This window comes from Chinchilla lanigera, unplaced genomic scaffold (assembly GCF_000276665.1).
Source record: "Chinchilla lanigera isolate Chin_1 unplaced genomic scaffold, ChiLan1.0 scaffold00049, whole genome shotgun sequence".
In the NCBI taxonomy this organism is placed as follows: domain Eukaryota; kingdom Metazoa; phylum Chordata; class Mammalia; order Rodentia; family Chinchillidae; genus Chinchilla; species Chinchilla lanigera.
The window spans coordinates 1,821,693-1,837,935 of record NW_004955450.1 but is presented as its reverse complement, the minus strand read 5'-3'; the positions used below and the strand labels follow the sequence as shown (position 1 = coordinate 1,837,935).

Genomic DNA, 16,243 nt, shown 5'->3' with positions numbered 1-16,243 from the left:
CTGGAGCACAGAAGCCCAGAGAAATTTGTAGGCAGCAGCTTGAATCTTTTTGTTTACGGATTGTTCCACTTAGGGTTAGATCTTTTCACACACAAGAAAAGGCTTTCTGGGTCCTCTTTCACTTCTCACAGCTTCTGGATTGGAAGCAAGAATCCTTTTCTAAACTGAAAAACTGAGTGGGCACAAATTGCACAAATGCCCTGGGTCTGGTTGGAATTGTATTGTGTTGGTCAGAGACCATTAAAAGCTTTGCAGAACAAAGTGTATTCAGTCCTATAAACCCAATATTACAAATATCAGTGTAGAACACAATGGTAGATCTCAGAGTGTAAATACAGGCAATATTTCGGAGCCGATTTCATGAAACAGGAATGAAACTGAACAGAAAGGAAAGCCTGCATCACTGGGTCATTTTAATTTAAACTTTAGTTCTGGGTTTTGATATAGTCTTTTAAAAAAAGATAAATTCCTCCTTTAATATAAGGAACTCAACTTTGTACCTATTGTTCCCCACTAAATTTCCTAGCTTGTTTTCTGTGACAGGGTATATTAGTTAGGGTTCTGTAGAGGAGCAGAGTCCATAGAAAATAGATGTAGAATTATGCAAGAGGATGTATTAGGTAGCTCACAGGGTCAGAGGTGCGAGCTTACAATGGTCATCTGCATGCTGGAGAGCCAGAGGATTCAGGAGCTGCTGAACCATGAAGCCAGAAGCCGCAGAACAAGAGGGATCAAGGATGCAGCACCAGTTCAAGGTCTGGAAGCTCCCTGGAGGGTTGTGGATGCATTGGAGGCTGAAGACACCGGAGACCTGGAGACCCAGGTCCAAAGGCGATAGCAGCATAGGCCACACCTACTCAAGAGGACTGAAGCTCTTCAATAAGATTGTACTTCTTTCTCCCCACCCCCCTTTTCCATCCAGGCTACAAACCTATTGTTTGGTGCCACCCACATTCAGATTTGGTCTTCCCCCCTCAATCTGTGGCCTATATGTCAGCTATCCATAGACACACCCAGAACTGTGCTCCACTAATTTGCTAGGTGTTTCCTACCCAGTTGAGTTGATATACCACAATTGATGGTAACACAGGGGCTCACTGTGTTGCCTAGGCTGGTGTGGAACTCATGAGCTCATGTGATCCTCCTGCCTCAGTCTCCTGAGTAGCTGGAACAACAGGATTATGCTGCTCTGTGTTAGATAAGAGCTAAACTTGGGCTAGCTTCTGCTGTGAGTCCAACAGTGGTAAGATACAGAGAATTATAGAAGATATTCTAAACTCCAGGGCTCCATAGATGGAGGCTGGGGGCAAAGGGAATCTTATGGTATCCAAAGAGGCAATGGGGACAGCATAAAAGTCTAATGAGCAGGAAGCCTGGGTTCTGTATTCCTTTATCTCTCAATGGGCTGTTTTTCCTCTCTGGACCTGTTTTTTTTTCATCTGTAGGCAGAGCATTGGTTTAGCTCAGGAGATCTTGATTTAGATCTTTGGACTACTAGTTTGTCTCTGCAGGAGGTTCAGTGGTGTGTTCATGCCAAATCCTATGCAATAGTTTTTCCCTATCAACATTTCTGGGCAGAAGCTGTATGGCTTTGATTTCATCAAAGTTTCAAAAGGAACATTTCAAAAAGTTGAGGGCTCCTGAAGTTTCTAAGCAACTCTTTACCTCTTAAACCTACAATGATTTTAGTGAGGATGGTTTGGAAGCAGAGTATAGTAATCACCTTGTTCAAGAGAGAAAAGACCAAGCCATTGTCATTACCTGTGATTGATCTATTCTTTTCAGAGGAAAACATGCATCTCAAATAAGTAAATGCCCAAAAAGCAGCATGAGAATCCAGAGATCAGTTTTCTTGACCTATAAAAACACATGACAAATTTGGTTTTTTGTTTTGTTCTGTTTTATTTTTTTGGTATCAGGAATCGAACTCAGGACTTTGGGCTTGCCAGGCAGGTGCTTATGCTGCTGACAAATTTGGTTTGGGCTGAAGTTTAATTTACATACTATAAAGTGCATAAATCTTTTGCATACAATTCAGTGAATCTTGGGGTGTGTATATACATCTCTGAACCTGCCCAGCATCCCAGGGTCCCTTCTACTCCCCAGGCCCTTATGCTAAAAGTAGCTATGATTTTAACTGTTTCATCTTATGTAAGCTTTTCTGCTCATGAACTCTAGATAGTTGGCTCAGACAACACTGAAAGCTATTAGGAGTGTGTCCTGCTTGGTGGGAAGGAGCATGGTGCCGTGGAAAGAACCCAGGCAAATCTGGAATTAGAAGTATAGGCCTTGAATCCTTGATCTCTGTAACTTACCACTACAAACCTTGCACAAATGGCTGATTTAAAAAAAAAAGTGTAAAAATGGAATAGTAAAAGCCTATCCGATAATTTTGGTGTGATTAGTATATTAAATACTCTTTGTAAGGTAGACTTAGCAAAGAGGGGCTCAGATGTTTTTCTTTGTTCCTAGGAAATCATACTTAGCACAAGTATTTCCTGGTGGAGTCCTTCTCTAACTCCCTGGCACTTGACACTGCTGATGGCTTAGGTCTCTCTGTTCCATCATATACTCTGTGTGTGCCCTGCCATGGCTTTGCTGTTTGCTAGGACTGCTTGTTGGCTTCGCTGCAAGATTCTAGGAGCCTTGAGAACAGGAACTGTGTTATTTCTCCCAGTGTCTTTATTGATAAGAGTTCAGTAATTTTTTCTACAGATTCAGCTATGTTGGCATTCCTTTAGGAGTATGTACTATTGGTACTTGGCTTAGCTTTAAAACTATTCAAAGAAGGAATTTGTAGAGGCATTACTTTTTGAGTTTGGTAAATGTATTTTACAAGGAACAATGGTTTCAAAAACACAGCAATACTTAATATATGGTGTGAACACTTGTGTTACAGGCCTTTTCCACCAGAATGAAAGGGATTTGGCACAATAAACAACTCAATGCATTTGTAGCTTTGCAAAGATGGGAAACATCAGACAAAGGAACAGAGGCAGGGCAGTGAATGGGTGGACAACTTAGGCTGAATGATCAAGCAATTAGGGGGACTTTGTGGGCTGTTTAATCTTTTGTCAGTCTTTTGAGGGGAGAAGGAGATGTGAGAATTCCAGGGTTAGGGTGGTGTTTAGAGGATGCCAGTTAATATGTAGGTGGGTGGGAATGTTATGATTCCTAGACAGTAGTTCTAAGCACTCTACAAAAGAGTGTAAGTAGTTATATAATTCCCAATAACTTATTACAAATACTCCTAATAAATTCAATGTTACTAATTTTCCCTAAGGTAAACATGGATCTGGGCTTGGGGGTGTAGATAGTGGCACTTGCCTAGTTCTATCCTCAAATGGAAGCTATCCTCTACTTCCAGCAATTCACATTTATGGCCCTTGGCCAGTTATATGGGTTTATCTGTTGCTCTAAAGGCAGCCCAAGTGCACAGATATTAGTCAGACCCCTGACTTGCTCCCTGGACATATAACAAGGTATCTACACTTCCTGGATGACCTGTCATGATTACTAATTCTTAGGCACTCGAAGGTATCCCAGAGTGTGGCAGTAAACTGAAGGGTCACTTTACCTTTGGTCCTCACATTCAAGCTGTTCAGCCCCTTCCCTGGACTCCTCCCCAAGCCTCAGTCTTTATTAAACCTCAGAACTCTTTTCCACAGGTTTTCTTCAGGGTTTCAATATTAGCTCTTGAAGTCTTAACCAAACATATTAGCAGTAAAAATAAAAGACAGAAAGGAGGAGATGGAATTTAGCTAAAGATAGCAATGACAGGTAGAACAGACAGAGGAGTAGGCTGTGGTTTAAAAAAGAGCTTCCTATGAACTATAATGAATTGATTTACTTTTGACATTACCAGTTCAGCTCTGAAGACAGTTATATGAGAGGAAACCCAAAACTGATAGGAGTGGAATGACTTTGAAAGGCAACATTCCCAAGTTTATAAGTTCTGAAATGTTTGTAGGAAGGAAACTCAGACATTGCTTTATGGTCACACCATGTATTCTAGCCTTCCGTGATCATCTGATGACAAATGAGAAAACACAGAAGTTCTGTGTGCAACTCCATCACAAGATGGTGTGATTGGTTTTGCTTTTGTTTTGTTTTGTTTTGTTTTGATTAGGGATTAGACTCAGGCCTTTTGAGGTTGATTTCTATTTAAAAATAAAAGATTTATATTATCATGTCGTGCAGAAACAAAAGGAGTTACACAAATCATGCCTGCCTATTTTTTAAAAGAAAATCAGTATATACAAATAAGCAAAAAGAAAAAATCCACAAATTTCATTCTCAAGAATAACTGCTATGAAGAGTTATAATGTATAACTTCCCAGAGTTTTTCCTGTACAGAGTATACATTGTATGATCAAAAACTACAGTGAATATTTAAATTCTAAAACATTATTACAGTAAAAGACACATTGCCTTTCCCCCCTCAGAATACTCCTTCTTGCTTAAAACAAACTCATCCCATCATTCTTGCCACTTTCTGAAGGAGTTCTGGAAATTCTCTTGCATGTGTTTCACTAGCTGCACTGTTACAGCTGCCCTAATGTCTGGAACCAATTCAAAACATTTACCTTTCATGATCACTTTGATTTTGAGGAAGAGCCAGAAGTCACAGGTATCATGTCTGGTGAATAAGGTGAATAAGGACACATTGTCATGTTTTTACAAGCCTCTATTTCTATTGAATAGCACTCAGCAGCAGCATTCAATGTTTTTTTTTTTTTTTTTTTAATCACACCTTGCAAAGACACTCACAAAAAAAGCCTTTCAGAATTGTTTCAGAAAGTGGTAAGAATGATGGGATAAGTGTGTCTAAAGTGAGGGGGATTAATGGCAATGTGTCTTTGAAAAAATAAAAAAAATTTAAAAATTCATCATACATTTTAACCATACCCAGTATATACCTTTATGGCAGCATCCTAGTCCACCGGTGAAGTTATAACAAAATACCCAGGACTGGATGATATGTAAAGAATGGAAATGTATTTTCATAGTCCTGGAGACAGAATTCCAAGGTCAAGGTGCCAGCAGCATTGGTATCCAGTAAGGATTGTTCTCTGCTTTCAGTTGGCACCTGGTTGCTACATCCTCCAAATGGGAAGGATGCTGTGTTGCCACATGTTGGGAGGAAAGGAAGGGCAAAAGGTGTGACTCCCTTGGTTAGCTGTTTTGTAAATGGATCTAATCCCCTGCAGAGCCTCAGGATCCAGTCACCGCCAACAGACCAAGACTCTAATACTCCCTTACATCAGAGAGTAAGTTTCAGTATGAATTTGAAGGGCATAAAAACATTTAAGACACAATGGCCAAATATTCTTTATGTAAAAATAGAATAGAGCAGAAGCTTCTACTATCAATGAAATAACTCAAAAAAAAAAAAAAAAAAAGAAAAGAAAAGGAACACAGTCCAGAAAGACCTAGAAGGCCTAGGAGCCCCCTAACAATGCTCAGCAAATATCCACACTTTATCTCAGAAGTTCTTTCTAGCAATTCACTTTTGTCTTTTAGCTCCCTGATTGTATCTCTACCTCCTACATAAGTTCCAAGCAGACAAAATATCAGTATAGACATCAAAGATCCACACTACACAATTAATGAACATTACTGATTGACTTGTACAGAAAATATATATAGGAAATATACACAGGTCCTGCTTTAACTGGCTCCATCTGACCTCTGGGGACATGCAATCTATTTTGGAATTGAGTATAACAAGATGGACCTTTGAGTGCTCTCCAAAATATGACTTCTGGCTTCTAAAAGCTTACTCATAATATCTGAAGTGAAAGGTATCCCATGTACCCTTGTTAAACTCTTACTAGGCCCTCATTTAATAGGAGAGTAGAATTAGAACATGAATGTACAGAGGGTATGGAAACTGACATTTTGTATCTGTTGTTTATCCTGCTAGAGTGGCTAGACCTCAGACTTCTACTCTCCAAATCTCCTTTGTTGTTTTTTTTTTTTGTTTGTTGTTTTTTCCAGTACCGGGAATCGAACTCACGACCTTGCATTTGCCAGGCAGGCACAGTGCCACTGAGCTAAACCCCCAGCCCCCCAAATCTCCTTTGAAAGAGTTCTCACCCATGTGCACAGGGGGTAGGGATGAGGGGGTTCTATATTCTGAGGCTGTTGATTACAATTTCCTATATATATTTTCTGTACAAGTCAATCAGTAATGTTCATTAATTGTGTAGTGTGGATCTTTGATGTCTATACTGATATTTTGTCTGCTTGGTATCTATAAGTAACTGAGTGATATGTTTCATGATTTTCCACTAAATTTGCATATTTATGTTCTTCAAGTTTTATTAAATTTTGTTATATATTTAGAGGCTCTGTTTTTGTTTTATTTTGAGACAAGGTTTCACTAAGTTGCTAAATTGCCCAGGCTGGGTTCAAATGTACAATCCTGTACGTTTGATTCCCAGAGTGCTGGATTATATGTGTGTACCAAAACACCCAGCTGAAGCTATATTATTAAGGACTTATATGTTTATGATTGTTATATCTTCCTAGTGGAATGATGTATCATTATGAAGTTTTTTCTCTAACCTTTTTTAACTGATACACAAAAGTATAAAGTTGTACTTATTAATGGAGTAGCATGTCATGTTCCATATATGTATACACTACACAATATTTAAATCAGATTAAACATATCTATATCTTCAAATATTTATCATTTTCTTTGTAGTGAAAACTTTTCAACATCCTTTCTGCAATGTGCAGTACATTATTGTTATCTGTAGTCAGGCTACTGTGCAATACCAATAAAGCTTCTGCTCCTAACTGTAATTTATTATCAATCTTTCCTGATCCCTGCCTCCCCTACTTCTCTATCTTTAGTAGTATTTTTTTGTGATAAAGACTACTTTATGTAATACTAGCATAATTATCTTCAAGATTCTTTTGATTACTGTTTACAAGTGTATCTTTTGCTATTAATTTAAGTCTCACTGTATTTTATATTTGTTGAAAATAGCATAGATTTTTCAGTTTAGCCTTAACATCTTTGCCTTTTAACTGGAATATTTATTCCATTCGTATGCAGCATAGTCATTGACAAATTAAAAGTCCATCGTTACTACTTATTTCCTACTTGTCCAACCTCTTTTATGTTCCACTTTTTCTCTTTTCTTGCCTTATTTTAATTCATTTTCTTTTTATTATTCTACCTTGTCTTCTATAGCTTGTTAGCTATGCTTAGTGTCATTCAAGAAATTGTAGCAGGCACTTTGCATCTGTGAAAATTTCTCTCATATAAATTAGGACATAGAATACCATTTTCTGAGCAATGCAAAAACCCTAAACCCTTTATTTACTACCTATTATATATTTTTACACTATTGTTTTCATATATTTCAACTACTTCTACAAAGAGTATTAAACCCCACAACATAGTTATTACTATTTTATACAATCAATATTCATTTAGAATTTCCCACATATATATCCTGTCATTGCTTTTCATTTTTAACCTGCAGCTCTGTGCATCCAGCTAGAATCTCACACCTAAAGAACTCTATTCAATATTTCCTTTAGAGTAGGTTGGCTGCAGATTAATTTTCCCTGCTTGTGTTTGCCTGAAATGTCTTAATCTCAATTTAATTTCAAAGCATGCTTTCACTTGGTATTAAATTGTAGGTTGGCAGTTGTTTTCATTCAGTGCCTTCTTAGCCTGAGAAAACTATCTACAAAGCCATTACACCTAAAGGTAAAATATTGAGTGCTTCCCCACTAGGACTAGTAAAAATATAAAGATGTTTACTGCTTTCACTTCTATTCAATATTGCACTAAAAGTCCTAGCTAGTGCAAGAAGACAAAGGGAAATGAAAAGTATAAGTACTGCAAAGAAAAAAAATACACTGTAAACATTTGCAAATACCATTATTTTGTATGCAGGAAATCAAAAAGAATTTTTAATCTATTATAATAAAATAAGTAATTTTAGTAATACTACTACATACAAGCTTGATCAATTTAATATCTATTAAATATTATGAACAAGATTGATCAATTTAATATCTATATCCAGCTAGAAAGTAAAATTTAAAGACAATGCTCTATGTAATAGTCTTTAAAACATCAAACACCTAGAATGAAGTGTAATAAAAGATGTGCAAGTTCTCTGCACAGAAAATTTTAGATAATTTTGAGATTTAGTGTTCTAAGGGATTTTGCCTACCATACTATGAGGATATTCTCCTGTTATATTCTAAAAGAGAAATGAAAGAAAATATTTTTAAAACCCAAAGGATATACTACATTCAAGGATTGGAAGATTCAATAACTTAAGGATGTGAATTTTTCCCAATTTGACCTATATGGTCAATATAATCTTTCCTAAAGCTCCAGACACTGACTCTAAAATTCATATGAAATAAGGGCAAAAACCCAAAGGTCAAATCAACCTTTAATAAGAAGAAAAATATGGGAGGCTTTACAAAACTGGATTTTGTAGTTGTTACAAAGCTACATAATTAAAACAGTGTAGTATCAAAACAGAAGTGTCCAGAAACAAACCCACACATACACACCCACTTGATTAATGATGAAGTTAGCACTCTGGTTGTTATGGCTTATATCTAGATGTCCCCTCAAAGCCTTATGTGCTCATAGGTGGGGCTTTGGGAATGACTGGATCATGACTGTGTGATACTAAAATATGCGTGTGAGGTATTGGATTAGTCCACTGAGTGGTTTAGGATAGTTCTGGGTGTGGATGATGAACTTGTTTTTTGGGGACAGGGTGTCTCTATGTAATTTAGCCTGGCCTTGAATTCACTATGTAGCCCAGGTTGGCCTCGAACTTGTGGCTACATTCTTGCGTCAGTCTTCTGAGTTTGGGGATTACAGGCATGTACTGGGACTATAGGCATGTGCTACCATGCCCAGCTGCCATGTATAATTCTTAATTTTTCCAGTAGCCACCTTAAAAAAGTAAAAAGAAACATGTAAAATTAATTTTATCCGTATAAAATTTATTTAGCACAGTATGCCTCAAAATCATCTATGTGCACTCAATATAAAAACTATTATTATATTGTACCTTTTTCATAGTCTTTGAAATCTGTTGTGTAATTTACACTTAGTATAAATATTAATTTAAATTAATATTTCAATCGGTTTATAGACACATGTGCTGGTGGCTACTGTATTGGATAGTGCAGGTTGTGAAATTAAAAGGGCAAAGGGCAGACGGAGCATATTTTAGTAGCTATAATATTCTGAAATGTTTACTACTAGCCATGCTCCACTTCCACACTGTCGGCTAGGATTGAGCCTTGAGATAAGAGGCTGTGACTTCTCAGGGCATAAAAGAATATACATGAGAGCTGAAGCATGGACCCCAAAACATTAGATGCTACCTCAGTTGTGTCATGCAGTTTACTCTTTCTGCATATCCTTCTCTCTGCATATTGCAGAGGACTGCGAAGTGCTCTCTATAGCCTAGGGAGAGCTCTCTATATCCAGGGATCTTGGGAAATGTACTTCTTCACAGGAATAATCCAGTGGAAAATCAGAGAATGGATTCAAGAACAAGTAGGCAAGTAAGTATCATGGTCCATACCTTCTGTATCCAAGATATTTACCTCCTATATTACAACAACTCTGTGCTTCTAACAGCATATGACTATACATTACACAAATGAAGATGGTCCTGTGGTGTCCCTAACATGGGTGAGATTAGTTACTATTACAATCTTAAGGTTTCAGTGGTCTAGGGAATACATAGTCTTCTCCATCAAACTATGGATTCTCAAGTTTTAGTGACATGTGAACTAACTGGTTAAGTAAAATACCATTGGTGTACTTTGTATAAAATAGTACAGAAGGGGGAAAACCTGGTTAATATTAATGTAAAATAAAAATGCATACCAATCGCAGTCATTTCTTTAAACCAATCATAAGCACAAAGTTGATACTTACACTTCCCTCTGTCACTTCTATTTCCACATTCCCACTGTTTTAGTCTTTGGCTAGTTGTGGACCTTTATCTTTATAGTGACACAAACCTTTGTTCATAAAGGATCGCTACTCTTGGCGGTCTTGCTTTTATTGAGTCTTGTCTTTATTGAGTTCCTCTTTTCACATTTTCTGTTGAAGATGGAAAAACAAAATGGTTCTTCAGTAATTTCCTAGTTTTTTGCTACGGTCTTCTAAGTCCTCATTGGGGACTTCAACCCAAGTTTCCCTTTTAACTGGAACTGACCACTCCATCCACTATTGTAGCTTCTCCTCTGCATGTTGGTTTAATGACATGAAGACCCAAAAATAGTCAGGCAGCAGTTCCAACTTCTCATTCAATGGGAAAATCATTATTTCCTGGATGATAAAAGCATATTTCTCTTGGGAACTATAGTCTATGAGGTAACTGCCTCTCCCCACGTCCCTTCAGTCTACCTGAGTTTGCCTGAAGCTGTAGTATATAGTGGTTCCCTTTCTCTACTGCTCTGACAAAGGAAAACACAACACAAAAATATCAAGAAGCTAATATACTATGAATGGTAGTTGGTGGGCACATGTCTTGCTTTCTCATTTCCCAAAAGGACAATTCTAACACTTGTTTTACAGTTTCTCCAAGAGTTTTTGCTGAAGTTGACCTTCAGTTGCCCACAGTGGTCATCTGCCCCTCATTACCTCATGTCCAATTCATTTTTCTCTTTCTCCTGTTTATGCTGACTGGAATTACCTCCCAGATAAGCTACCTTCCCCCAAGACTCTTTTTCTGGACAAGAACAATAAATAAACCAGGAACAAACATTTAAACCAAGAGAGTCTAAAGTTGTGGAGAAAGGAAACTAAATTTTGTCAGTGGGTCATTAGGTTTGATATTTTCCAGAACCTGGGTATTTTGGTTGTAGAGGAACAGCACCACCTGTTGGTCACTGGTTCCAAGCATCTACGGGAGCCTATAGGACTGCACTTGATCTTGCTGGACATGTTTCACCAGTGCTGTGCCAGTTATGGCTTCAGTCTGCCACTGTACCAGTCTACCAAGTCACTTGTTCTTAGATGATGGGGTATGTAATAAGATTAAATTCTAAGAGCATGAGCTTGTTCCTGTGCTTTTGTTTGTTTGTTTTTTGGTACCGGCAATCGAACTCATGACCTCGCACTTGCCAGGCAGGTGCTGTGCCTCTGAGCTAAATCCCCAGCCCCTTGTTCCTGTGCTTTGAAAAGGGATTCTTGATGAGAAGCAATCATGTATATCATAAAATGATAATCAATCATAGGATTATGACATGAAATAGATCCACCGTTGGTGACACTGTCAAACAATTTTGGATATTGAAAGCAAAAATGCGTTTATTCTATTGAGGATAATCTCTGTCTCTCCCTGATGAAAGAAATCTAACATAACCAATATGTCCCCAGTGTCTTGAGGAACGGTGCTAAATCAGGGACACCATGTTAGCTCCTACTGTTGGCAGGCTGGCTTTCTGTCTCATAGAAGAAAGTCTATCAATCCAATGGATAACCTCATCCTGGCCGCAGCTAGTAAAGCATAGGTCCACTGCACAGAGACTGATATCACTTAATAAAGCTCACCAGTGTCTACAGAATGAATCTTCTTGTCCAGCTGATTATTCTCTGGAAGCTCCTTGGTAAGCATTCACATGGAGCACAAAAATCCTCATGATATTCATCATGTTTGAGATGTCTACCCATATAATTTTTCCTTGTTTCCTTTTTATCAATATTCCAATATTGTTCTTTGCAAGTCTCTGAACAACAGGCAAAGCCATTAGTCACTACTTAGGAGCCAGAATAGATCTGGACCTAGCTCATGTTTCCTTCCAAATAAAGTGGACATCCAGATGTATGGTCCACAGTTTCCCCCACCAGGAAGATTACCTTTCACCATTTCTTTCCAAGCTACTTTCAAGTTGAATGGTAGGATCATAGCAATCCAATTTCAACTGATGCCCAAGTATTGTGTCAACTCATCTTTAAACCAGGTCTAAGTTTCTTTTTCTCCAGCAAGTGGTGACAGATAATTTTTCATGAAGCACTAGAGTCTGAGCTACCAGCCCATGCAACTTACCTGTGTCCTCCTGACCTGCTCAAGCCTGCTTTATATACCACTTTTAATTGGTGATGGGTATGCATGCCCAATTCTATAACAGTTTGTCACAGAATGATGAGTAGCTCAGATTATATCAATCTTAAGTCAGAGACTCTGTCTTTACTAAAAGCCAGTGTTATTTTAGAAGAGAAACTGGGTCCAATGAAGCCAGGCTGGCAACTAGAAAATGTGTTGTCAGAGGACTGAATGACAAAGTGCCCCTGAGCAGGAACAGTATATCTCTTCCAGTTACTGGTATGGAGAACTTTGGTACTACTGTACCACGAAGGCAGCTTGGAAAAGAAAATGTCCCAATCAGCAGTTCAGAGGGAGGTAAAGGAAACTGATCAGCTAACTCCTTCAAGGGCCACAACAACTGAGGATAACTCACTCCAGTAAGGGGGTAGAACTGAGTAAAATGCCCCAGTAGGGAAAAGGAATGAATCTGTTTGTCTGTTATATCCACAGTTACCCAAAGCTAGGGACACACAGGCCACCTTGGGCACTGTCATTCAGTATCTGGGCATTCTTCTCTGGCCACCATGATGGTAGATGAGCTCATCCCCTTCTGGGAATGAGCTCCCTTCTCCAGTGAGGGCTCCCTTCTCCATTCCCTTCATCCATGTTCAGACAGGCTCAGGAGGACTTGGCAGCTTTTGAGGGCACTCCTTTGCCCAGTGCTCTGGTCACTTGCACTTGAAGCACTCAGACTTGCCTCCATCACCCTTTGCATGATCTTGGTTCTCCTTAGTGGTACAGACTTTATCATGAGCCTTATCCATTAGGGCCAGTATGGCTACAGCCTGGCTTTTCTCTGTATTCAACTCCCATTTGTCCTCTTCTTTATCACGATTGCTAAAGGCCATATAAGCCACATCGACCAAATGACTTATCGCAATTTATGGGCCTTGGAGTTTTTGGAGTTTCCTCCTAATATATGGAACTGACTGGCTAATAAAATACTGTCCCAGGACAATTTGGTCTTCTCTAGTTACCAGCCTTAAATCAGTGTATTTACAGAGTGCTTTTAAACTGGTGCTGGAAAGCTGCAGGATTTTCATTCTAGCCCTGATTGACAGTCCTAACTTTATCATAACTTAAAGGCTTGGGCATGCCTTTGTGCATATCCACTAAGACAGCCTGGAGAGATAATCTTCCTTTGGTTTCTCTACTCCCAGTGTTATAATATCACCCAGGCACTTCTAGGGGCACAAATAATGTATAGTTAGCTGTTTATCACTGGGCACAGCTCATCACTGGCCTGTCTTGTTTCTGTTGCTGTGCAGCAAGAAACTAGGATGAGCTGGACATCTCACCAGGTCAGTTCAAAAGCCATTGCTAGGGTATGGAAACAGTCAGCACTTTTCAGGGTCCACAGAAAACTTACCCAATTTCTCTTTGCATTGCTAAATATCCATGACTAAAAAAGGGATCTAAACTCAGTCAAGTACCATCCACATCTGCCATTTCTTGAGGGGATAGAATGGTGAGAGATTTAGATGTTAAGTTTTCTGAATTTGGGCCTTAATTAAGTTACACAGACCCAGACCAAGTATGGGGTGGGTGTAGGAGGTTGTCTTTATACCCTGGGGGTAAGGAGGTAGCCCACTGGGGGGGAGTCAAATTTATCCCAATAACTGACTGAGAAGGCATTCAGGCAGAGAGTAAGGTAGTATGGATGAGGCATTCCCTATGATGGGTCTGTGGGTAGGAAGAGTAAGAATTAGTTTGTGGGAACCTTACGAAGTGACCTCTGAGTTGGCTCTGGCCCTGTCCAGCCCCAGGGCACTGTCTGGTAAAGCGGAACTCCTTGAGATTAGGTCAGGGGAACTGGAAAAGAAAAATGGTATGAATGGAAAGAAAACAAATAAAATGGCATGAGGGCTCCATGCACAGCTGGTCTAGCACACATGCCTCCTGACCTGGAAGTTTAGGAATTTCCAGAGGGTCTTTGTTATTCTTATTTCTGTCTCCTTAGGACAAAGATGGTGGGGTTTGGACCCGGGGTATTGCCCAAACTCTGGTGAGTGGAGGGGAGGGTCCCATAGCTCCAGTTGTAGTACAGACACTCCTCACTTAATGATTGAGTTCAGTTCCTGGGACCAGGTTATTAAAGAATTGGTACTAATGGAGGAATTATACAGTAGGCACATTACAATATTCAGAACAAAGAAATAGTCAAAGGAAACTCCAACTTGATGACTTTGCTTTTGTTTGCATAACTCTACATGCAGTACTGTAATGTATAACAACATAAAACTACAGTACTGTACAATACAGTACAATCAGCAAAAATTATAGTACTGTATAAACAAGATATATTGTAAAAAAAGACACTGAAGTTGTATCAGCAAGATATACAGAACTGTACAAAAAAAGATGAGCAGTATGTCTGAGCAGAGGGAGGTAAATTTAAACAGTCATTAAACAGGTCATTAAAGGAGGCACATCTGAATCTGTATTAGTTTTTCCCAAAGTGCCTGGACCAAAAAGGCTAGACCATAAAAGGACAAACACCACTGTGCACTCAAAACCCAGTTTGTGTTGATATATGAGATAACCAGGTCATTTAAAGTCTCTGGCTAACCCTATTTCCCTGATACAGACAGAGCTAGTATGGCCACATTAATAATTATTGACATATTTCTTTATCCTTTAAGATCTATCTGCCATGTAAGGCTGAAACTGATACAAGACCTCCAAATGATATAAGGGAAAGATTGTAACTCCCAACCTGCTAGATGTCAGATATGTCAAATTTGTGTTCCCCAACAGTGAAGAATGAATTGTAAGGGACAACAGAGGCTAAGAGTAGCAAATTTTATTCAGAGAGAAACAGTTCTTGAGAGAGACAGGAGGGAACCTGAGTGGGTTGCCAATGAGCCTACTTCTCACAGGAAATTTTATAGAGCAAAATTATAAGGTACAACATGGGATGAATTTATGATCAACCAACAAGCTTACAAGTATAGCTGCTTAGGTAACGTTGATCCAATGGGGAAGCACATCTTGTAGCAAGTGTACATGGAAAGAACAAGGATCTTCTTGGAAGAGATTAGTCAGGAGGTCTTGGTCACCCACCTGGATGACTGATGTCTATCTATACTTTACTGGACCAGGTAATATTGATTATAGTATATTGTTTATCCCTTGGGAAGGTGTGTAGGTCTAGTCATTCCATCTTTATCTTGAGGCCTGGCCTTCAACGAATGTACCTCCAGCCACAGTTGTAATGTGTTCTTATCTTCTGCACTGACTCCTTGGAGGGCCTAGTCCTGTCTGATTGCCTATAATATTTCTACCTAATATAGCTGCCCATAATAAAATCACATAACCAAGTTTGTCCACTGTGGCTAAGAGCATGCATGTATGCAGGGATGGGAAATTTCTTGCACATCTCATGCTCACACACTCTGAGTCCATCAGCTCTGGGAATCAACTGCCAGCCCTGCCCAGACAGTATGTCACTGTGCATTCTTTCAAAATGTTTCTGCCACACTAAACTCAAAGCACTCACACTGGTTCTGGCTGCCACTCTTATTGATGTGTAATTAAACAAGAGACCAAAACAGCAGGGCAAGAGCGCGTGATGGGGCTCACAGGGTAAGGGACAGATACAAAAGCACAGATGTGCAGAGCTCACCTGCCTTCCCCTCACCTCCTCCGGTGACTTTCCACTTGCCATGGTAAAGAGGGAAAATGCAGGTAAAGAGGTGGATGAAAGTGGTGAGAAATATTCGCATGACGATTTCAGCTTTTCTCTCGCTAGTTTGGAACTGTGATTTAAAAATCACGCACTAACTGATCAGTGTTATGCCGCCTTTTAAGTAGGTGAGTGGCCGTAGGTGTGGCGCCTTCTGCACCTGGCATAGGAGGCTTGAGCGCCCTCTTCGTGGGCGGATTTTTCTGGCGGATTTCAGGTGGACCTCTGGCGGACTGAGGTGATCAAGCCGGCGAAGGGGTTTACAGAACAGCCCAGGCGGTGGTGCAAGCGAAGCCCACACAGTCAGCACCGTTGGAGAACCCTAACAGCGACTCTACTTTCTGCCCTGTGCCCCGGCGGCGAGCACAGGACTGCGCCTGCGTGCAAGTGCTGCTAGCGTGCCGGGGTCACGTGGCGCGCCGCAGGCCACCCAGCCCCGCCCTCCTAGCCG

The 16,243-nt window shown here is 39.6% G+C and overlaps 1 long non-coding RNA gene across 2 annotated transcripts; it reads right to left on the bottom strand.

Annotated features, from left to right (window-relative positions):
- Positions 1 to 384: 384 nt before the first annotated feature.
- Positions 385 to 16,184, bottom strand: LOC102018669. 2 transcript variants are annotated; one of them, XR_001235919.1, is made up of 3 exons: positions 15,733 to 16,184; positions 9,950 to 10,117; positions 385 to 1,857 (listed from the first exon to the last, which is right to left on the bottom strand). It is a non-coding gene; the product is annotated as an uncharacterized LOC102018669 (long non-coding RNA). The 2 variants fall into 2 exon arrangements; XR_262519.1 differs by having other exon boundaries at positions 10,036 to 10,117.
- Positions 16,185 to 16,243: the final 59 nt, after the last annotated feature.